The sequence below is a fragment of the Melozone crissalis genome, unplaced genomic scaffold (genome assembly GCF_028551555.1).
Source record: "Melozone crissalis strain CALT ecotype California unplaced genomic scaffold, PUWL_Pcris_2 ptg000021l_1, whole genome shotgun sequence".
NCBI classification, from domain to species: Eukaryota; Metazoa; Chordata; class Aves; order Passeriformes; family Passerellidae; genus Melozone; species Melozone crissalis.
The window spans coordinates 6,958,772-6,982,953 of NW_026535799.1; positions in this window are offsets into that span (position 1 = coordinate 6,958,772).

Genomic DNA, 24,182 nt, shown 5'->3' on the forward strand with positions numbered 1-24,182 from the left:
GGACACCAGGTCTACCCCGCACATGGGATATTAGCTTTCCAGCGAGCACTGGGCTGCAGAAAGCAAAGTCCGGCAAAGACACCAGGTCTACCCTCAGCCACGGGACACCAGGTCTACCCCGAAGCCCAGGACACCAGGTCTTCCACTGTACATGGGATATTATGTTTACAGCGAGCTCTTGGCTGCAGAAACAAAGACCGGCAAAGACACCAGGTCTACCCTCAGTCAGGGGACACCAGGTCTCCCCTGAATCCCAGGACACCAGGTCTACCCCGTCCCCTGGGATAGTAGGTTTACAGCGACCACTGGGCTGCAGAAAACAAAGTCCGGCAAAGACACCAGGTCTACCCTCAGCCAGGGGACACCAGGTCTACCCCGAAGCCCAGGACACGAGGTCTATCCCTGGCCCCAGGGAAATAGTTCTGCCCTTAGCCCTTGGCTGCAGAGAGCGAAGTCCGGCAAAGACACCATGTGTACCTTCAGCCATGGGACGCCAAGCCTACCCCAAAGCCCAAGACACCAGGCCAATCCCTGGCACCAGGGAAACAGTTCTGCCCTTTGCCCTGGGCTGCAGAAAGCAAAGTCCGACAAAGACACCAAGTCTAACCTGATGCCTCAGACACCCGGTCTACCCCAAAGCCCAGGACACCAGGTCTCCCCCTGCACCCAGGCAAACTGATCTGCCCTTAGCCCTGGGCTGCATAAAGAAAAGTCCGGCAAAGACACCAGGTCTAACCTCAGCCAGGTGACACCAGGTCTACCCCGAAACCCAGGACACCAGGTCTACCTCGGGACCTAGGTTATTAGGTTTCCACTGAGCACTGGGCTGCAGAAAGCAAAGTCCGGCAAAGACACCAGGTCTACCCTCAGCCATGGGACACCAGGTCTACCCCGCACCTGGGATAATAGGATTCCAGCGAGCCGTGGGCTGCAGAAAGCAAAGTCCGGTAAAGACCCCAGGTCTACCCTCAGTCGGGGGACACCAGGTCTACCCCTGGACCTGGAATATTATGTTTAGTGGGTGTAGGGGGCTGCAGAATACAAAGTCCTGCAAAGACACCAGGTCTACCCTAAGCCAGGGGACACCAGGTCTACCCCGAAGCCCAGGATACCAGGTCTACCCCGTAGCCCAGGATACCAGGTCTACCCCGCACATGGGATAATCGGTTTCTAGCGAGCACTGGGATGCATAAAGCAAAGTCCGGCAAAGACACCAGGTCTACCCTCAGCCAGGGGACACCAGGTCTACCCCGAAACCCAGGACACCAGGTCTACCCCTGTATGTCCGATCTTATGTTTACAGCGAGCTGTGGGCTGCAGAAACAATGTGCGGCAAAGACACCAGGTCTACCCTCAGCCAGGGGACACCAGGTCTACCCCAAGCCCAGTACACCAGGTCTACCCCTGCAACAGGGATATTTGTTTTACAACGAGTAGTGGGCTGCAAAGTCCGTCAAAGCCACCAGGTCTACCCTCAGCCAGGGGACACCAGGTCTACCCCGAAGCACAGTAAACCAGGTCTTCCCCGGCAGCTGGTATAAAAGGTTAAAAGAGAGCACTGGGATGCAAAGTAGGGAAAAGACACCAGGTCTCCCCTCAGCCGGGGGACACCAGATCCACCCCTGGACCTGGGATATTATGTTTAGTGGGTGTACGGGGCTGCAGAAAGCAAAGTCCGGCAAAGACACCAGGTCTACCCTCAGCCATGGGACACCAGGTCTACCCCGAAGCCCCGGACACCAGGTCTACACCTGTACATGGGATATATTTACACTGAGCTCTGGGCTGCAGAATCAAAGTGCGGCAAAGACACCAGGTCTACCCTCAGCCAGGGGACACCAGGTCTACCCCGAAGCCCAGGACACCAGCTCTACGCCTGTACGTGGGATATTATGCTTACAGCGAGCTCTGGGCTGCAGAAACAATGTGCGGCAAAGACACCAGGTCTACCCTCAGCCAGGGGACACCAGGTCTACCCCAAGCCAAGTACACCAGGTCTACCCCTGCACCAGGGATATTTGTTTTACAATGAGTACTGGGCTGCAAAGCCCGTCAAAGCCACCAGGTCTACCCTCAGTCAGGGGACACCAGGTCTACCCCGAAGCCCAGTACACCAGGTCTACCGCCGCGCCTGGCATACTAGGTTTTTGAGAGAGCATTGTGCTTCCGAAAGCATAGTCCGGTAAAGACACCAGGTTACCCTAATCCAGGGGACACCAGGTCAACCCCGATGCCCAGGACACCAGGTCTACCCTTTAGCCCAGGACACCAGGTCTACCCCGCACATGGGATATTAGCTTTCCAGCGAACACTGGGCTGCAGAAAGCAAAGTCCGGGAAAGACACAAGGTCTACCCTCAGCCACGGGACACCAGGTCTACCCCGAAGCCCAGGACACCAGGTCTTCCACTGTACATGGGATATTATGTTTACAGCGAGCTCTTGGCTGCAGAAACAAAGACCGGCAAAGACACCAGGTCTACCCTCAGTCAGGGGACACCAGGTCTCCCCTGAATCCCAGGACACCAGGTCTACCCCGTCCCCTGGGATAGTAGGTTTACAGCGACCACTGGGCTGCAGAAAACAAAGTCCGGCAAAGACACCAGGTCTACTCTCAGCCAGGGGACACCAGGTCTACCCCGAAGCCCAGGACACGAGGTCTATCCCTGGCCCCAGGGAAAGAGTTCTGCCCTTAGCCCTTGGCTGCAGAGAGCGAAGTCCTGCAAAGACACCATGTGTACCTTCAGCCATGGGACGCCAAGCCTACCCCAAAGCCCAAGACACCAGGCCAATCCCTGGCACCAGGGAAACAGTTCTGCCCTTAGCCCTGGGCTGCAGAAAGCAAAGTCCGGCAGACACCAGGTCTAACCTCAGCCAGGGGACACCAGGTCTACCGCGAAGCCCAGGACACCAGGTGTACCCCGGCACCTGGGATATTAGGTTTAGAGTGAGCAAAGGGCTGCAGAAATCAAAGACCGGCAGACACCAGGTCTACCCTCAGCCAGGGGACACCAGGTCTACCCCGAAGCCCAGGACACCAGGTCTACACATGCACCTCGTATAGAAGGTTTACAGAGAGCACTGTGATGCATAGTGCGACAAAGTCACCAGGTCTACCCTCAGCCAGGGGACCCCAGGACTACGCCAGGACCTGGGATATTACGTTTAGTGGGTGTACGGGGCTGCAGAAAGCAAAGTCCGGCAAAGACACCAGGTCTACCCTCAGCCAGGGGACACCAGGTCTACCCCGAAGCACAGTAAACCTGGTCTTCCACGGCAGCTGGTATATAATGTTTAGGAGGAGCACTGGGATGCAAACTAGGGAAAGGACTCCAGGTCTACCCTCAGCCGGGGGACACCAGGTCTACCCCGACCCAGGACACCAGGTCTACCCCGGCACCTGGGATATTAGGTTTACAGCGTGAACTTGGCTGCAAAGTCCGGCAAACACACCAGGTCTACCCTCAGTCAGGGGACACCAGGTCTACCCCGAAACCCAGGACACCAGGTCTACCACCGCACCTGGCATACTAGGTTTTGGAGTGAGCATTGTGCTTCCAAAAGCATAGTCCGGTAAAGACACCAGGTCTACCCTCTGACAGGGGACACCAGGTCTACCCCGAAGCCCAGGATACCAGGTCTACCCCGTAGCCCAGGACACCAGGTCTACCCCGCACCTGGGATAATAGGTTTCAAGCGAGCAGTGGGCTGCAGAAAGCAAGGTCCGGCAAAGACACCAGGTCTACCCTCAGTCAGGGGACACCAGGTCTACCCCGAAGCCCAGGACACCAGGTCTACCCCCGCACCTGGCATACTAGGTTTTTGAGAGAGCATTGTGCTTCCGAAAGCATAGTCCGGTAAAGACACCAGGTTACCCTAAGCCAGGGGACACCAGGTCTACCCCGAAGCCCAGGACACCAGGTCTACCCCGTAGCCCAGGACACCAGGTCTACCCCGCACATGGGATATTAGCTTTCCAGCGAGCACTGGGCTGCAGAAAGCAAAGTCCGGGAAAGACACCAGGTCTACCCTCAGCCACGGGACACCAGGTCTACCCCGAAGCCCAGGACACCAGGTCTTCCACTGTACATGGGATATTATGTTTACAGCGAGCTCTTGGCTGCAGAAACAAAGACCGGCAAAGACACCAGGTCTACCCTCAGTCAGGGGACACCAGGTCTCCCCTGAATCCCAGGACACCAGGTCTACCCCGTCCCCTGGGATAGTAGGTTTACAGCGACCACTGGGCTGCAGAAAACAAAGTCCGGCAAAGACACCAGGTCTACCCTCAGCCAGGGGACACCAGGTCTACCCCGAAGCCCAGGACACGAGGTCTATCCCTGGCCCCAGGGAAATAGTTCTGCCCTTAGCCCTTGGCTGCAGAGAGCGAATTCCGGCAAAGACACCATGTGTACCTTCAGCCATGGGACGCCAAGCCTACCCCAAAGCCCAAGACACCAGGCCAATCCCTGGCACCATGGAAACAGTTCTGCCCTTTGCCCTGGGCTGCAGAAAGCAAAGTCCGACAAAGACACCAAGTCTAACCTGATGCCTCAGACACCCGGTCTACCCCAAAGCCCAGGACACCAGGTCTCCCCCTGCACCCAGGCAAACTGATCTGCCCTTAGCCCTGGGCTGCATAAAGAAAAGTCCGGCAAAGACACCAGGTCTAACCTCAGCCAGGTGACACCAGGTCTACCCCGAAGCCCAGGACACCAGGTCTACCTCGGGACCTAGGTTATTAGGTTTCCACTGAGCACTGGGCTGCAGAAAGCAAAGTCCGGCAAAGACACCAGGTCTACCCTCAGCCATGGGACACCAGGTCTACCCCGCACCTGGGATAATAGGATTCCAGCGAGCCGTGGGCTGCAGAAAGCAAAGTCCGGTAAAGACCCCAGGTCTACCCTCAGTCGGGGGACACCAGGTCTACCCCTGGACCTGGAATATTATGTTTAGTGGGTGTAGGGGGCTGCAGAATACAAAGTCCTGCAAAGACACCAGGTCTACCCTAAGCCAGGGGACACCAGGTCTACCCCGAAGCCCAGGATACCAGGTCTACCCCGTAGCCCAGGATACCAGGTCTACCCCGCACATGGGATAATCGGTTTCTAGCGAGCACTGGGATGCAGAAAGCAAAGTCCGGCAAAGACACCAGGTCTACCCTCAGCCAGGGGACACCAGGTCTACCCCGAAACCCAGGACACCAGGTCTACCCCTGTATGTCCGATCTTATGTTTACAGCGAGCTGTGGGCTGCAGAAACAATGTGCGGCAAAGACACCAGGTCTACCCTCAGCCAGGGGACACCAGGTCTACCCCAAGCCCAGTACACCAGGTCTACCCCTGCAACAGGGATATTTGTTTTACAACGAGTAGTGGGCTGCAAAGTCCGTCAAAGCCACCAGGTCTACCCTCAGCCAGGGGACACCAGGTCTACCCCGAAGCACAGTAAACCAGGTCTTCCCCGGCAGCTGGTATAAAAGGTTAAAAGAGAGCACTGGGATGCAAAGTAGGGAAAAGACACCAGGTCTCCCCTCAGCCGGGGGACACCAGATCCACCCCTGGACCTGGGATATTATGTTTAGTGGGTGTACGGGGCTGCAGAAAGCAAAGTCCGGCAAAGACACCAGGTCTACCCTCAGCCATGGGACACCAGGTCTACCCCGAAGCCCCGGACACCAGGTCTACACCTGTACATGGGATATATTTACACTGAGCTCTGGGCTGCAGAATCAAAGTGCGGCAAAGACACCAGGTCTACCCTCAGCCAGGGGACACCAGGTCTACCCCGAAGCCCAGGACACCAGCTCTACGCCTGTACGTGGGATATTATGCTTACAGCGAGCTCTGGGCTGCAGAAACAATGTGCGGCAAAGACACCAGGTCTACCCTCAGCCAGGGGACACCAGGTCTACCCCAAGCCAAGTACACCAGGTCTACCCCTGCACCAGGGATATTTGTTTTACAATGAGTACTGGGCTGCAAAGCCCGTCAAAGCCACCAGGTCTACCCTCAGTCAGGGGACACCAGGTCTACCACGAAGCCCAGTACACCAGGTCTACCGCCGCGCCTGGCATACTAGGTTTTTGAGAGAGCATTGTGCTTCCGAAAGCATAGTCCGGTAAAGACACCAGGTTACCCTAATCCAGGGGACACCAGGTCAACCCCGATGCCCAGGACACCAGGTCTACCCTTTAGCCCAGGACACCAGGTCTACCCCGCACATGGGATATTAGCTTTCCAGCGAACACTGGGCTGCAGAAAGCAAAGTCCGGGAAAGACACAAGGTCTACCCTCAGCCACGGGACACCAGGTCTACCCCGAAGCCCAGGACACCAGGTCTACCCCGTAGCACAGGACACCAGGTCTTCCACTGTATATGGGATATTAGGTTTACAGCGAGCTCCTGGCTGCAGAAACAAAGACCGGCAAAGACACCAGGTCTACCCTCAGTCAGGGGACACCAGGTCTCCCCTGAAGCCCAGGACACCAGGTCTACCCCGGCCCCTGGGATATTAGGTTTACAGCGAGCACTGGGCTGCAGAAAACAAAGTCCGGCAAAGACACCAGGTCTACTCTCAGCCAGGGGACACCAGGTCTACCCCGAAGCCCAGGACACGAGGTCTATCCCTGGCCCCAGGGAAATAGTTCTGCCCTTAGCCCTTGGCTGCAGAGAGCGAAATCCGGCAAAGACACCATGTGTACCTTCAGCCATGGGACGCCAAGCCTACCCCGTAGCCCAAGACACCAGGCCAATCCCTGGCACCAGGGAAACAGTTCTGCCCTTAGCCCTGGGCTGCATAAAGAAAAGTCCGGCAAAGACAGCAGGTCTACCCTCAGCCACGGGACACCAGGTCTACCCCGAAGCCCAGGACACCAGGTCTACCCCTGTACATGGGATATTATGTTTACATCGAGCTCTGGGCTGCAGAAACAAAGTGCGGCAAAGACACCAGGTCTACCCTCAGCCAGGGGACACCAGGTCTACCCCGAAGCCCAGGACACCAGGTCTACCCCCGCACCTGGCATACTAGGTTTTTGAGAGAGCATTGTGCTTCCGAAAGCATAGTCCGGTAAAGACACCAGGTTACCCTAAGCCAGGGGACACCAGGTCTACCCTGAAGCCCAGGACACCAGGTCTACCCCGTAGCCCAGGACACCAGGTCTACCCCGCACATGGGATATTCGGTTTCCAGCGAGCCCTGGGCTGCAGAAAGCAAAGTCCGGGAAAGACACCAGGTCTACCCTCAGCCACGGGACACCAGGTCTACGCCGAAGCCCAGGACACCAGGTCTTCCACTGTACATGGGATATTATGTTTACAGCGAGCTCTTGGCTGCAGAAACAAAGACCGGCAAAGACACCAGGTCTACCCTCAGTCAGGGGACACCAGGTCTCCCCTGAATCCCAGGACACCAGGTCTACCCCGTCCCCTGGGATATTAGGTTTACAGCGAGCACTGGGCTGCTGAAAACAAAGTGCGGCAAAGACACCAGGTCTACCCTCAGCCAGGGGACACCAGGTCTACCCCGAAGCCCAGGACACGAGGTCTATCCCTGGCCCCAGGGAAATAATTCTGCCCTTAGCCCTTGGCTGCAGAGTGCGAAGTCCTGCAAAGACACCATGTGTACCTTCAGCCATGGGACGCCAAGCCTACCCCAAAGCCCAAGACACCAGGCCAATCCCTGGCACCAGGGAAACAGTTCTGCCCTTAGCCCTGGGCTGCAGAAAGCAAAGTCCGGCAAAGACACCAAGTCTAACCTGATGCCTGAGACACCCGGTCTACCCCAAAGCCCAGGACACCAGGTCTCCCCCTGCACCCAGGCAAACTGATCTGCCCTTAGCCCTGGGCTGCAGAACGAAAGGTCCGGCAAAGACACCAGGTCTAAACTCAGCCAGGTGACACCAGGTCTACCCCGAAGCCCAGGACAACAGGTCTACCTCGGGACCTAGGTTATTAGGTTTCCACTGAGCACTGGGCTGCAGAAAGCAAAGTCTGGCAAAGACACCAGGTCTACCCTCAGCCAGGGGACACCGGGTCTACCCCGAAGCCCAGAAAACCAGGTCTACCCCTGGATACAGGGAAAATTATCTGCCCTTAGCCCTGGGCTACAGAAAGCAAAGTCCGGCAAAAACACCAGGTTTACCCTCAGCCGGGGAACCCCAGGTCTACCCCGAAGCCCAGGACACCTGGTCTACCCCGGCACCTGGGATATTACGTTTACAGCGAGCACTGGGCTGCAGAAATCAAAGACCGGCAGACACAAGGTCTAACCTCAGCCAGGGGACACCAGGTCTACCGCGAAGCCCAGGACACCAGGTGTACCCCGGCACCTGGGATATTAGGTTTAGAGTGAGCAATGGGCTGCAGAAATCAAAGACCGGCAGACACCAGGTCTACCCTCAGCCAGGGGACACCAGGTCTACCCCGAAGCCCAGGACAGCATGTCTACCCATGCACCTCGTATAGAAGGTTTACAGAGAGCACTGGGGTGCATAGTGCGACAAAGTCACCAGGTCTACCCTCAGCCAGGGGACACCAGGTCTACCCCAGGACCTGGGATATTACGTTTAGTGGGTGTACGGGGCTGCAGAAAGCAAAGTCCAGCAAAGACAACAGGTCTACCCTCAGCCATGGGACACCAGGTCAACCCCGAAGCCCCCGACACCAGGTCTACCCCTGTACATGGGATATATTTACACTGAGCTCTGGGCTGCAGAATCAAAGTGCGGCAAAGACACCAGGTCTACCCTCAGCCAGGGGACACCAGGTCGACCCCGAAGCCCAGGACACCAGGTCTACCCCTGTACGTGGGATATTATGTTTACAGCGAGCTCTGGGCTGCAGAAACAATGTGCGGCAAAGACACCAGGTCTACCCTCAGCCAGGGGACACCAGGTCTACCCCAAGCCCAGTACACCATGTCCACCCCTGCACCAGGGATATTTGTTTTACAACGAGTACTGGGCTGCAAAGTCCGTCAAAGCCACCAGGTCTACCCTCAACCAGGGGACACCAGGTCTACCACTGTACATGGGATATTATGTTTACAGCGAGCCCTGGGCTGCAGAAACAAAGTGCGGCAAAGACACCAGGTCTACCCTCAGCCACGGGACACCAGGTCTACCCCGAAGCCCAGGACAGCAGGTCTACCACTGTACATTGGATATGATGTTTACAGCGAGCTCTGGGCTGCAGAAACAAAGTGCGGCAAAGACACCAGGTCTACCCTCAGCCAGGGGACACCAGGTCTACCCCAAGCCCAGTACACCAGGTCTACCCCTGCACCAGGGATATTTGTTTTACAACGAGTACTGGGCTGCAAAGTCCGTCAAAGCCACCAGGTCTACCCTCAGCCAGGGGACACCAGGTCTACCCCGAAGCACAGTAAACCAGGTCTTCCATGGCAGCTGGTATATAATGTTTATCGGGAGCACTGGGATGCAAAGTAGGGAAAAGACACCAGGTCTACCCTCAGCCGGGGGACACCAGGTCTACGCCGACACAGGACACCAGGTCTACCCCGGCACCTGGGATATTAGGTTTACAGCGTGAACTTGGCTGCAAAGTCCGGCAAAGACACAAGGTCTACCCTCAGTCAGGGGACACCAGGTCTACCCCGAAGCCCAGGACACCAGGTCTACCCCCGCACCTGGCATACTAGGTTTTGGAGTGAGCATTGTGCTTCCAAAAGCATAGTCCGGTAAAGACACCAGGTCTACCCTCTGACAGGGGACACCAGGTCTACCCCGAAGCCCAGGACACCAGGTCTACCCCGTAGCCCAGGATACCAGGTCTACCCAGCACCAGGGATAATAGGTTTCCAGCGAGCACTGGGCTGCAGAAAGCAAAGTCCGGCAAAGACACCAGGTCTACAGTCAGTCAGGGGACACCAGGTCTACCCCGAAGCCCAGGACACCAGGTCTACCCCCGCACGTGGCATACTAGGTTTTTGAGAGAGCATTGTGCTTCCGAAAGCATAGTCCGGTAAAGACACCAGGTTACCCTAAGCCAGGGGACACCTTGTCTACCCTGAAGCCCAGGACACCAGGTCTACCCCGTAGCCCAGGACACCAGGTCTTCCACTGTACATTGGATATTATGTTTACAGCGAGCTCCTGGCTGCAGAAACAAAGACCGGCAAAGACACCAGGTCTACCCTCAGTCAGGGGACACCAGGTCTCCCCTGAAGCCCAGGACACCAGGTCTACCCCGGCCCCTGGGATATTAGGTTTACAGCGAGCACTGGGCGGCAGAAAACAAAGTCCGGTAAAGACACCAGGTCTACTCTCAGCCAGGGGACACCAGGTCTACCCCGAAGCCCAGGACACGAGGTCTATCCCTGGCCCCAGGGAAATAGTTCTGCCCTTAGCCCTTGGCTGCAGAGAGCAAAACCCGGCAAAGACACCATGTGTACCTTCAGCCATGGGACGCCAAGCCTACCCCAAGGCCCAAGACACCAGGCCAATCCCTGGCACCAGGGAAACAGTTCTGCCCTTAGCCCTGGGCTGCATAAAGGAAAGTCCGGCAAAGACGCCAGGTCTAACATCAGCCAGGTGACACCAGGTCTACCCCGAAGCCCAGGACACCAGGTCTACCCCGTAGCCCAGGACACCAGGTCTACCCCGCACATGGGATATTAGCTTTCCAGCGAGCACTGGGCTGCAGAAAGGAAAGTCCGGCAAAGACACCAGGTCTACCCTCAGCCACGGGACACCAGGTCTACGCCGAAGCCCAGGACACCAGGTCTTCCACTGTACATGGGATATTATGTTTACAGCGAGCTCTTGGCTGCAGAAACAAAGACCGGCAAAGACACCAGGTCTACCCTCAGTCAGGGGACACCAGGTCTCCCCTGAATCCCAGGACACCAGGTCTACCCCGTCCCCTGGGATATTAGGTTTACAGCGACCACTGGGCTGCAGAAAACAAAGTGCGGCAAAGACACCAGGTCTACTCTCAGCCAGGGGACACCAGGTCTACCCCGAAGCCCAGGACACGAGGTCTATCCCTGGCCCCAGGGAAATAATTCTGCCCTTAGCCCTTGGCTGCAGAGAGCGAAGTCCTGCAAAGACACCATGTGTACCTTCAGCCATGGGACGCCAAGCCTACCCCAAAGCCCAAGACACCAGGCCAATCCCTGGCACCAGGGAAACAGTTCTGCCCTTAGCCCTGGGCTGCAGAAAGCAAAGTCCGACAAAGACACCAAGTCTAACCTGATGCCTGAGACACCCGGTCTACCCCAAAGCCCAGGACACCAGGTCTCCCCCTGCACCCAGGCAAACTGATCTGCCCTTAGCCCTGGGCTGCAGAAAGAAAGGTCCGGCAAAGACACCAGGTCTAAACTCAGCCAGGTGACACCAGGTCTACCCCGAAGCCCAGGACAACAGGTCTACCTCGGGACCTAGGTTATTAGGTTTCCACCGAGCACTGGGGTGCAGAAAGCAAAGTCCGGCAAAGACACCAGGTCTACCCTCAGCCAGGGGACACCAGGTCTACCCCCGCACCTGGCATACTAGGTTTTGGAGCGAGCATTGTCCTGCAGAAAGCAAAGTCCGGTAAAGAAACCAGGCCAACCCTCAGACAGGGGACACCAGGTCTACACCACAGCCAGGGGACACCAGGTCTACCCCGCCCCTGGGATATTAGGTTCACAGGGTGCTTTGTGCAGCAGATAGCAAAGTCCGGCAAAGACACCAGGTCTACCCTCAGCCAGGGGACACCAGGTCTACTCCGCACCCAGGACACCAGGTCTACCACGTAGCCCAGGACACCAGGTCAACCCTGCCACTGGGATACTCGGTTTCCAGCGAGCACTGGGCTGCAGAAAGCAAAGTCCGGCAAAGACACCAGGTCTACCCTCAGTCGGGGGACACCAGGTCTACCCCTGCACCTGGGATATTATCTTTAGTGTGTGTAGGGGGCTGCAGAATTCAAAGTCCGGCAAAGACACCAGGTCTACCCTCAGCCAGGGGACACCAGGTCTACCCCGAAGCCCAGGATACCAGGTCTACCCCGTAGCCCAGGACACCAGGTCTACCCTGCCCCTGGGATATTAGGTTTCCAGCGAGCACTGGGCTGCAGAAAGCAAAGTCCGGCAAAGACAGCAGGTCTACCCTCAGCCAGGGGACACCAGGTCTACCCCTGGACCTGGGATATTATGTTTAGTGGGTGTAGGGGGCTGCAGAAAGCAAAGTCCGGCTAAGACACCAGCTCTACCCTCAGCCAGGGGACACCAGGTCTACCCCGAAGCCCAGGACACCAGGTCTACCCCTGTACGTGGGGTATTATGTTTACAGCGAGCTCTGGGCTGCAGAAACAATGTACGGCAAAGACACCAGGTCTACCCTCAGTCGGGGGACACCAGGTCTACCCCAAGCCCAGTACACCAGGTCTACCCCTGCACCAGGGATATTTGTATTACAACGAGTACTGGGCTGCAAAGTCCGTCAAAGCCACATGGTCTACAGTCAGCCAGGGGACACCAGGTCTACCCCGAAGCGCAGTAAACCAGGTCTCCATGGCAGCTGGTATATAATGTTTCGAAGGAGCACAGGGATGCAAAGTAGGGAAAAGACACCAGGTCTACCCTCAGTCAGGGGACACCAGGTCTACCCTCAACCAGGGGACACCAGGTCTACCCCGAAGCCCAGGAAACCAGGTCTACCCCTGTACATGGGATATTATGTTTACAGCGAGCTCTGGGCTGCAGAAAAAAAGTCCGGCAAAGACACCAGGTCTACCCTCAGTCGGGGGACACCAGGTCTACCCCTGGACCTGGGATATTATCTTTAGTGGGTGTAGGGGGCTGCAGAATGCAAAGTCCGCCCAAGACACCAGGTCTACCCTCAGCCAGGGGACACCAGGTCTACCCCGTAGCCCAGGATACCCGGTCTACCCCGTAGCCCGGGACACCAGGTCTACCCTGCCCCTGGGATATTAGGTTTCCAGCGAGCACTGGGCTGCAGAAAGCAAAGTCCGGCAAAGACACCAGGTCTACCCTCAGCCAGGGGACACCAGGTCTACCCCGAAACCCAGGACACCTGGTCTACACCCGCACGTGGCATACTAGGTTTTGGAGCGAGCACTGTCCTGCAGAATGCAAAGTCCGGTAAAGACACCAGGTCAACCCTCAGACAGGGGACACAGGGTCTACACCTCAGCCAGGGGACACCAGGTCTACCCCGCCCCTGGGATATTAGGTTCACAGTGTGCTTTGTGCAGAAGAAAGCAAAGTCCGGCAAAGACACCAGGTCTACCCTCAGTCAGGGGACACCAGGTCTACCCGAAGCCAGGATACCAGGTCTACCCCGTAGCCCAGGACACCAGGTCTACCCCTGGGCCCAGGGATACTTTAACTCCTACCCTTAGCCGTGGGCGACAGAAAACAAAGTGCGCCAAAGACACCAGGTCTATCCTCAGCCAGGGGACACCAGGTCTACCCCAAGCCCAGTACACCACGTCTACCCCTGCATCAGGGATATTTGTTTTACAACGAGTACTGGGCTGCAAAGTCCGTCAAAGCCACCAGGTCTACAGTCAGCCAGGGGACACCAGGTCTAACCCGAAGCACAGTACACCAGGTCTCCACGGCAGCTGGTATATAATGTGTCGAAGGAGCACAGGGATGCAAAGTATGGAAAAGACAACAGGTCTACCCTCAGCCGGGGGACACCAGGTCTACCCCGACCCAGGACGCCAGGTCTACCCCGGCACCTGGGATATTAGGTTTACAGCGTGAACTTGGCTGCAAAGTCCGGCAAAGACACCAGGTCTACCCTCAGTCAGGGGACACCAGGTCTACCCTCAACCAGGGGACACCAGGTCTACCCCGTAGCCCAGGAAACCAGGTCTACCCTGCCCCTGGGATATTAGGTTTCCAGCGAGCACTGGGCTGCAGAATGCAAAGTCCGGCAAAGACACCAGGTCTACCCTCAGCCACGGGACACCAGGTCTACCCCGAAGCACAGTAAACCAGGTCTTCCCCGGCAGCTGGTATATAAGGTTAACGGAGAGCACTGGGATGCAAAGTAGGGAAAAGACACCAGGTCTACCCTCAGCAGGGGGACACCAGATCCACCCCTGGACCTGGGATACTATGTTTCGTGGGTGTAGGGGGCTGCGGAAAGCAAAGTCAGGCAAAGACACCAGGTCTACCCCAAGCCAGGGGACACCAGGTCTACCCCGAAGCCCAGGACAGCAGTTCTACCACTCTACATGGGATATTATGTTTACATCGAGCTCTGGGCTGCAGAAACAAAGTGCGGCAAAGACACCAGGTCTACCCTCAGCCAGGGGACACCAGGTCAACCCCGAAACCCAGGACACCAGGCCTACCCCCGCACCTGGCATACTAGGTTTTGTAGCGAGCACTGTCCTGCAGAAAGCAAAGTCCGGTAAAGACACCAGGTCTACCCTCAGACAGGGGACACCAGGTCTACCCCGCACCCAGGACACCAGGTCTACCACGTAGTCCAGGACACCAGGTCTACCCCGCACCTGGGATAATAGGTTTCCAGGGAGCCGTGGGCTGCAGAAACAAAGTGCGGAAAAGACACCAGGTCTACCCTCAGCCAGGGGACACCAGGTCTACCCCGAAGCCCAGGACACCAGGTCTACCCCCGCACCTGGCATATAGGTTTTGGAGCGAGCACTGTCCTGCAGAAAGCAAAGTCCGGTAAAGACACTAGGTCAACCCTCAGACAGGGGACACCAGGTCGACCCCGCACCCAGGACACCAGGTCTGCCCCGTAGGCCAGGACACCAGGTCTACCCCTGCACCAGGGATATTTGTTTTACAACGAGTTCTGGGCTGCAAAGTCCGTCAAAGCCACCAGGTCTACCCTCAGCCAGGGGACACCAGGTCTAACCCGAAGCACAGTAAACCAGGTCTTCCACGGCAGCTGGTATATAAAGTTCAGCAGGAGCACTGGGATGCAAAGTAGGGAAAAGACACCAGGTTTACCCTCAGCCGGGGGACACCAGGTCTACCCCGACCCAGGACGCCAGGTCTACCCCGGCACCTGGGATATTAGGTTTACAGCGTGAACTTGGCTGCAAAGTCCGGCAAAGACACCAGGTCTACCCTCAGTCAGGGGACACCAGGTCTACCCCGAAGCCCAGGACACCAGGTCTACCCCCGCACCTGGCATACTAAGTTTTGAGCGAGCATTGTGCTTCCGAAAGCATAGTCCGGTAAAGACACCAGGTCTACCCTCAGACAGGGGACACCAGGTCTACCCCGAAGCCCAAGACACCAGGTCTACCCCGTAGCCCAGGACACCAGGTCTACCCCGCCAAGGGATATTAGGTTTCCAGCGAGCACTGGGCTGCAGAAAGCAAAGTCCGGCAAAGACACCAGGCCTACCCTCAGCCACGGGACACCAGGTCTACCCCGAAGCCCAGGACACCAGGTCTACCACTGTACATGGCATATTATTTTTAGAGCGAGCTCTGGGCTGCAGAAACAAAGTGCGGCAAAGACACCAGGTCTACCCTCAGCCAGCGGACACCAGGTCTACCCCGAAACCCAGGACACCAGGTCTACACCCGCACGTGGCATACTAGGTATTGGAGCGAGCACTGTCCTGCAGAATGCAAAGTCCGGTAAAGACACCAGGTCAACCCTCAGACAGGGGACACCAGGTCTACACCTCAGCCAGGGGACACCAGGTCTACCCCGCCCCTGGGATATTAGGTTCACAGTGTGCTTTGTGCAGAAGAAAGCAAAGTCCGGCAAAGACACCAGGTCTACCCTCAGCCAGGGGACACCAGGTCTACCCGAAGCCAGGATACCAGGTCTACCCCGTAGCCCAGGACACCAGGTCTACCCCTGGGCCCAGGGATACTTTAAATCCTACCCTTAGCCGTGGGCGACAGAAAACAAAGTGCGCCAAAGACATCAGGTCTACCCTCAGTCAGGGGACACCAGGTCTACCCTCAACCAGGGGACACCAGGTCTACCCCGTAGCCCAGGAAACCAGGTCTACCCTGCCCCTGGGATATTAGGTTTCCAGCGAGCACTGGGCTGCAGAAAGCAAAGTCCGGCAAAGACACCAGGTCTACCCCATGCCAGGGGACACCAGGTCTACCCCGAAGCCCAGGACAGCAGGTCTACCACTCTACATGGGATATTATGTTTACATCGAGCTCTGGGCTGCAGAAACAAAGTGCGGCAAAGACACCAGGTCTACCCTCAGCCAGGGGACACCAGGTCTACCCCGCACCCAGGACACCAGGTCTACCACGTAGGCCAGGACACCAGGTCTACCCCGCACCTGGGATAATAGGTTTCCAGCGAGCACTGGGCGGCAGAAAACAAAGTCCGGCAAAGACACCAGGTCTACCCTCAGTCGGGGGACACCAGGTCTACCCCAAGCCCAGTACACCAGGTCTACCCCTGCACCAGGGATATTTGTATTACAACGAGAACTGGGCTGCAAAGTCCGTCAAAGCCACCAGGTCTACAGTCAGCCAGGGGACACCAGGTCTACCCCGAAGCACAGTAAACCAGGTCTCCACGGCAGCTGGTATATAATGTTTCGAAGGAGCACAGGGATGCAAAGTAGGGAAAAGACACCAGGTCTACCCTCAGCCGGGGGACACCAGGTCTACCCCGACCCAGGACACCAGGTCTACCCCGGCACCTGGGATATTAGGTTTACAGCGTGAACTTGGCTGCAAAGTCCGGCAAAGACACCAGGTCTACCCTCAGTCAGGGGACACCAGGTCTACCCTCAACCAGGGGACACCAGGTGTACCCCGTAGCCCAGGAAACCAGGTCTACCCTGCCCCTGGGATATTAGGTTTCCAGCGAGCACTGGGCTGCAGAAAGCAAAGTCCGGCAAAGACAGCAGGTCTACCCTCAGCCACGGGACACCAGGTCTACCCCGAAGCCCAGGACACCAGGTCTACCCCTGTACATGGGATATTATGTTTACAGCGAGCTATGGGCTGCAGAAACAAAGTGCGGCAAAGACACCAGGTCTACCCTCAGCCAGGGGACACCAGGTCTACCCCGCACCCAGGACACCAGGTCTACCACGTAGGCCAGGACACCAGGTCTACCCCGCACCTGGGATAATAGGTTTCCAGCGAGCACTGGGCGGCAGAAAACAAAGTCCGGCAAAGACACCAGGTCTACCCTCAGTCGGGGGACACCAGGTCTACCCCAAGCCCAGTACACCAGGTCTACCCCTGCACCAGGGATATTTGTATTACAACGAGTACTGGGCTGCAAAGTCCGTCAAAGCCACCAGGTCTACAGTCAGCCAGGGGACACCAGGTCTACCCCGAAGCACAGTAAACCAGGTCTCCACGGCAGCTGGTATATAATGTTTCGAAGGAGCACAGGGATGCAAAGTAGGGAAAAGACACCAGGTCTACCCTCAGCCGGGGGACACCAGGTCTACCCCGACCCAGGACACCAGGTCTACCCCGGCACCTGGGATATTAGGTTTACAGCGTGAACTTGGCTACAAAGTCCGGCAAAGACACCAGGTCTACCCTCAGTCAGGGGACACCAGGTCTACCCTCAACCAGGGGACACCAGGTCTACCCCGTAGCCCAGGACACCAGGTCTACCACGTAGGCCAGGACACCAGGTCTACCCCGCACCTGGGATATTAGGGTTCCAGCGAGCACTGGGCGGCAGAAAGCAAAGTCCGGCAAAGACACCAGGTCTACCCTCAGTCGGGGGACACCAGGTCTACCCCTGGACCTGGGATATTATCTTTAGTGGGTGTAGGGGGCTGCAGAATGCAAAGTCCGGCCAAGACACCAGGTCTACCCTCAGCCATGGGACACCAGGTCTACCCCGAAGCCCAGGATACCAGGTCTACCCCGTAGCCCAGGACACCAGGTCTACCCTGCCCCTGGGATATTAGGTTTCCAGCGTGCACTGGGCTGCAGAAAGCAAAGTCCGGCAAAGACACCAGGTCTACCCTCAGCCAGGGGACACCAGGTCTACCCCTGGACCTGGGATATTATGTTTAGTGGGTGTAGGGGGCTGCAGAAAGCAAAGTCAGGCAAAGACACCAGCTCTACCCTCAGCCAGGGGACACCAGGTCTACCCCGAAGCCCAGGACACCAGGTCTACCCCTGTACGTGGGGTATTATGTTTACAGCGTGCTCTGGGCTGCAGAAACAATGTACGGCAAAGACACCAGGTCTACCCTCAGCCAGGGGACACCAGGTCTACCCCGAAGCCCAGTACACCAGGTCTACCCATGCACCAGGGATATTTGTATTACAACGAGTACTGGGCTGCAAAGTCCGTCAAAGCCACCAGGTCTACAGTCAGCCAGGGGACACCAGGTCTAACCCGAAGCACAGTAAACCAGGTCTCCACGGCAGCTGGTATATAATGTTTCGAAGGAGCACAGGGATGCAAAGCATGGAAAAGACACCAGGTCTACCCTCAGCCGGGGGACACCAGGTCTACCCCGACCCAGGACACCAGGTCTACCCCGGCACCTGGGATATTAGGTTTACAGCGTGAACTTGGCTGCAAAGTCCGGCAAAGACACCAGGTCTACCCTCAGTCAGGGGACACCAGGTCTACCCTCAACCAGGGGACACCAGGTCTACCCCGTAGCCCAGGAAACCAGGTCTACCCTGCCCCTGGGATATTAGGTTACCAGCGAGCACTGGGCTGCAGAATGCAAAGTCCGGCAAAGACAGCAGGTCTACCCTCAGCCACGGGACACCAGGTCTACCCCGAAGCCCAGGACACCAGGTCTACCCCTGTACATGGGATATTATGTTTACAGCGAGCTATGGGCTGCAGAAACAAAGTGCGGCAAAGACACCAGGTCTACCCTCAGCCAGGGGACACCAGGTCTACCCCGCACCCAGGACACCAGGTCTACCACGTAGGCCAGGACACCAGGTCTACCCCGCACCTGGGATAATAGGTTTCCAGCGAGCATTGGGCGGCAGAAAGCAAAGTCCGGCAAAGACACCAGGTCTACCCTCAGTCGGGGGACACCAGGTCTACCCCAAGCCCAGTACACCAGGTCTACCCCTGCACCAGGGATATTTGTATTACAACGAGTACAGGGCTGCAAAGTCCGTCAAAGCCACCAGGTCTACAGTCAGCCAGGGGACACCAGGTCTACCCCGAAGCACAGTAAACCAGGTCTCCACGGCAGCTGGTATATAATGTTTCGAAGGAGCACAGGGATGCAAAGTAGGGAAAAGACACCAGGTCTACCCTAAGCCGGGGGACACCAGGTCTACCCCGACCCAGGACACCAGGTCTACCCCGGCACCTGGGATAATAGGTTTACAGCGTGAACTTGGCTGCAAAGTCCGGCAAAGACACCAGGTCTACCCTCAGTCAGGGGACACCAGGTCTACCCTCAACCAGGGGACACCAGGTCTACCCCGTAGCCCAGGACACCAGGTCTACCACGTAGGCCAGGACACCAGGTCTACCCCGTTCCTGGGATAATAGGTTTCCAGCGAGCACTGGGCGGCAGAAAACAAAGTCCGGCAAAGACACCAGGTCTACCCTCAGTCGGGGGACACCAGGTCTACCCCTGGACCTGGGATATTATCTTTAGTGGGTGTAGGGGGCTGCAGAATGCAAAGTCCGGCCAAGACACCAGGTCTACCCTCAGCCATGGGACACCAGGTCTACCCCGAAGCCCAGGATACCAGGTCTACCCCGTAGCCCAGGACACCAGGTCTACCCTGCCCCTGGGATATTAGGTTTCCAGCGTGCACTGGGCTGCAGAAAGCAAAGTCCGGCAAAGACACCAGGTCTACCCTCAGCCAGGGGACACCAGGTCAACCCCTGGACCTGGGATATTATGTTTAGTGGGTGTAGGGGGCTGCAGAAAGCAAAGTCAGGCAAAGACACCAGCTCTACCCTCAGCCAGGGGACACCAGGTCTACCCCGAAGCCCAGGACACCAGGTCTACCCCTGTACGTGGGGTATTATGTTTACAGCGTGCTCTGGGCTGCAGAAACAATGTACGGCAAAGACACCAGGTCTACCCTCAGCCAGGGGACACCAGGTCTACCCCAAGCCCAGTACACCAGGTCTACCCCTGCACCAGGGATATTTGTATTACAACGAGTACTGGGCTGCAAAGTCCGTCAAAGCCACCAGGTCTACAGTCAGCCAGGGGACACCAGGTCTAACCCGAAGCACAGTAAACCAGGTCTCCACGGCAGCTGGTATATAATGTTTCGAAGGAGCACAGGGATGCAAAGTATGGAAAAGAAACCAGGTCTACCCTCAGCCAGGGGACACCAGGTCTACCCCGACCCAGGACACCAGGTCTACCCCGGCACGTGGGATATTAGGTTTACAGCGTGAACTTGGCTGCAAAGTCCGGCAAAGACACCAGGTCTACCCTCAGTCAGGGGACACCAGGTCTACCCTCAACCAGGGGACACCAGGTCTACCCCGTAGCCCAGGAAACCAGGTCTACCCAGCCCCTGGGATATTAGGTTTCCAGCGAGCACTGGGCTGCAGAAAGCAAAGTCAGGCAAAGACACCAGCTCTACCCTCAGCCAGGGGACACCAGGTCTACCCCGAAGCCCAGGACACCAGGTCTACCACTGTACATGGGATATTATGTTTACATCGAGCTCTGGGCTGCAGAAACAAAGTGCGGCAAAGACACCAGGTCTACCCTCAGCCAGGAACACCAGGTCTACCCCAAGCCCAGTACACCAGGTCTACCCATGCACCAGGGATACTTGTATTACAACGAGTACTGGGCTGCAAAGTCCTTCAAAGCCACCAGGTCTACAGTCAGCCAGGGGACACCAGGTCTACCCCGAAGCACAGTAAACCAGGTCTCCACGGCAGCTGGTATATAATGTTTCGAAGGAGAACAGGGATGCAAAGTAGGGAAAAGACACCAGGTCTACTCTCAGCCGGGGGACACCAGGTCTACCCCGACCCAGGACACCAGGTCTACCCCGGCACCTGGGATATTAGGTTTACAGCGTGAACTTGGCTGCAAAGTCCGGCAAAGACACCAGGTCTACCCTCAGTCAGGGGACACAAGGTCTACCCTCAACCAGGGGACACCAGGTCTACCCCGTAGCCCAGGAAACCAGGTCTACCCTGCCCCTGGGATATTAGGTTTCCAGCGAGCACTGGGCTGCAGAAAGCAAAGTCGGGCAAAGACAGCAGGTCTACCCTCAGCCACGGGACACCAGGTCTACCCCGAAGCCCAGGACACCAGGTCTACCCCTGTACATGGGATATTATGTTTACAGCGAGCTATGGGCTGCAGAAACAAAGTGCGGCAAAGACACCAGGTCTACCCTCAGCCAGAGGACACCAGGTCTACCCCGCACCCAGGACACCAGATCTACCTCGTAGGCCAGGACACCAGGTCTACCCCGCTCCTGGGATAATAGGTTTCCAGCGAGCACTGGGCTGCAGAAAACAAAGTCCGGCAAAGACACCAGGTCTACCCTCAGTCGGGGGACACCAGGTCTACCCCTGGACCTGGGATATTATCTTTAGTGGGTGTAGGGGGCTGCAGAATGCAAAGTCCGGCAAAGACACCAGGTCTACCCTCAGCCAGGGGACACCAGGTCTACCCCGAAGTCCAGGACACCAGGTCTACCCCTGTACGTGGGGTATTATGTTTACAGCGAGCTCTGTGCTGCAGAAACAATGTACGGCAAAGACACCAGGTCTACCCTCAGCCAGGGGACACCAGGTCTACCCCAAGCCCAGTACACCAGGTCTACCCCTGCACCAGGGATATTTGTATTACAACGAGTACTGGGCTGCAAAGTCCGTCAAAGCCACCAGGTCTACAGTCAGCCAGGGGACACCAGGTCTAACCCGAAGCACAGTAAACCAGGTCTCCACGGCAGCTGGTATATAATGTTTCGAAGGAGCACAGGGATGCAAAGTAGGGAAAAGACACCAGGTCTACCCTCAGCCGGGGGACACCAGGTCTACCCCGACCCAGGACACCAGGTCTACCCCGGCACCTGGGATATTAGGTTTACAGCGTGAACTTGGCTGCAAAGTCCGGCAAAGACACCAGGTCTACCCTCAGTCAGGGGACACCAGGTCTACCCTCAACCAGGGGACACCAGGTCTACCCCGTAGCCCAGGAAACCAGGTCTACCCTGCCCCTGGGATATTAGGTTTCCAGCGAGCACTGGGCTGCAGAAAGCAAAGTCCGGCAAAGACAGCAGGTCTAACCTCAGCCACGGGACACCAGGTCTACCCCGAAGCCCAGGACACCAGGTCTACCCCTGTACATGGGATATTATCTTTAGTGGGTGTAGGGGGCTGCAAAATGCAAAGTACGGCAAAGACACCAGGTCTACCCTCAGCCAGGGGACACCAGGTCAACCCCGAAGGCCAGGACACCAGGCCTACCCCCGCACCTGGCATACTAGGTTTTGTAGCGAGCACTGTCCTGCAGAAAGCAAAGTCCGGTAAAGACACCAGGTCTACCCTCAGACTGGGGAAACCAGGTCTTCCCCGAACCCAGGACACCAGGTCTACCACGTAGACCAGGACACCAGGTCTACCCCGCAACTGGGATAAAAGGTTACAGGGAGCCGTGGGCGGCAGAAACAAAGTGCGGAAAAGACACCAGGTCTACCCTCAGCCAGGGGACACCAGGTCTACCCCGAAACCCAGGACACCAGGTCTACCCCCGCACCTGGCATATATGTTTTGGAGCGAGCACTGTCCTGCAGAAAGCAAAGTCCGGTAAAGACACCAGGTCTACCCTCAGCCAGGGGACACCAGGTCTACCCTCAACCAGGGGACACCAGGTCTACCCCGTAGCCCAGGAAACCAGGTCTACCCTGCCCCTGGGATATTAGGTTTCCAGCGAGCACTGGGCTGCAGAAAGCAAAGTCCGGCAAAGACAGCAGGTCTACCCTCAGCCACGGGACACCAGGTCTACCCCGAAGCCCAGGACACCAGGTCTACCCCTGTACATGGGATATTATGTTTACAGCGAGCTCTGGGCTGCAGAAACAAAGTGCGGCAAAGACACCAGGTCTACCCTCAGCCAGAGGACACCAGGTCTACCCCGCACCCAGGACACCAGGTCTACCACGTAGGCCAGGACACCAGGTCTACCCCGCACCTGGGATAATAGGTTTCCAGCGAGCACTGGGCTGCAGAAAACAAAGTCCGGCAAAGACACCAGGTCTACCCTCAGTCGGGGGACACCAGGTCTACCCCTGGACCTGGGATATTATCTTTAGTGGGTGTAGGGGGCTGCAGAAAGCAAAGTCCGGCAAAGACACCAGCTCTGCCCTCAGCCAGGGGACACCAGGTCTACCCCGAAGCCCAGGACACCAGGTCTACCCCTGTACGTGGGGTATTATGTTTACAGCGTGCTCTGGGCTGCAGAAACAATGTACGGCAAAGACACCAGGTCTACCCTCAGCCAGGGGACACCAGGTCTACCCCAAGCCCAGTACACCAGGTCTACCCCTGCTCCAGGGATATTTCTTTTACAACGAGTACCGGGCTGCAAAGTCCGTCAAAGCCACCAGGTCTACCGTCAGCCAGGGGACACCAGGTCTACCCCGAAGCACAGTAAACCAGGTCTCCACGGCAGCTGGTATATAATGTTCGAAGGAGCACAGGGATGCAAAGTAGGGAAAAGACACCAGGTCTACCCTCAGCCGGGGGACACCAGGTCTACCCCGACCCAGGACACCAGGTCTACCCCGGCACCTGGGATATTAGGTTTACAGCGTGAACTTGGCTGCAAAGTCCGGCAAAGACACCAGGTCTACCCTCAGTCGGGGGACACCAGGTCTACCCCAAGCCCAGTACACCAGGTCTACCCCTGCACCAGGGATATTTGTATTACAACGAGTACTGGGCTGCAAAGTCCGTCAAAGCCACCAGGTCTACAGTCAGCCAGGGGACACCAGGTCTACCCCGAAGCACAGTAAACCAGGTCTCCACGGCAGCTGGTATATAATGTTTCGAAGGAGCACAGGGATGCAAAGTAGGGAAAAGACACCAGGTCTACCCTCAACCAGGGGACACGAGGTCTACCCCGTAGCCCAGGAAACCAGGTCTACCCTGCCCCTGGGATATTAGGTTTCCAGCGAGCACTGGGCTGCAGAAAGCAAAGTCCGGCAAAGACAGCAGGTCTAACCTCAGCCACGGGACACTAGGTCTACCCCGAAGCCCAGGACACCAGGTCTACCCCTGTA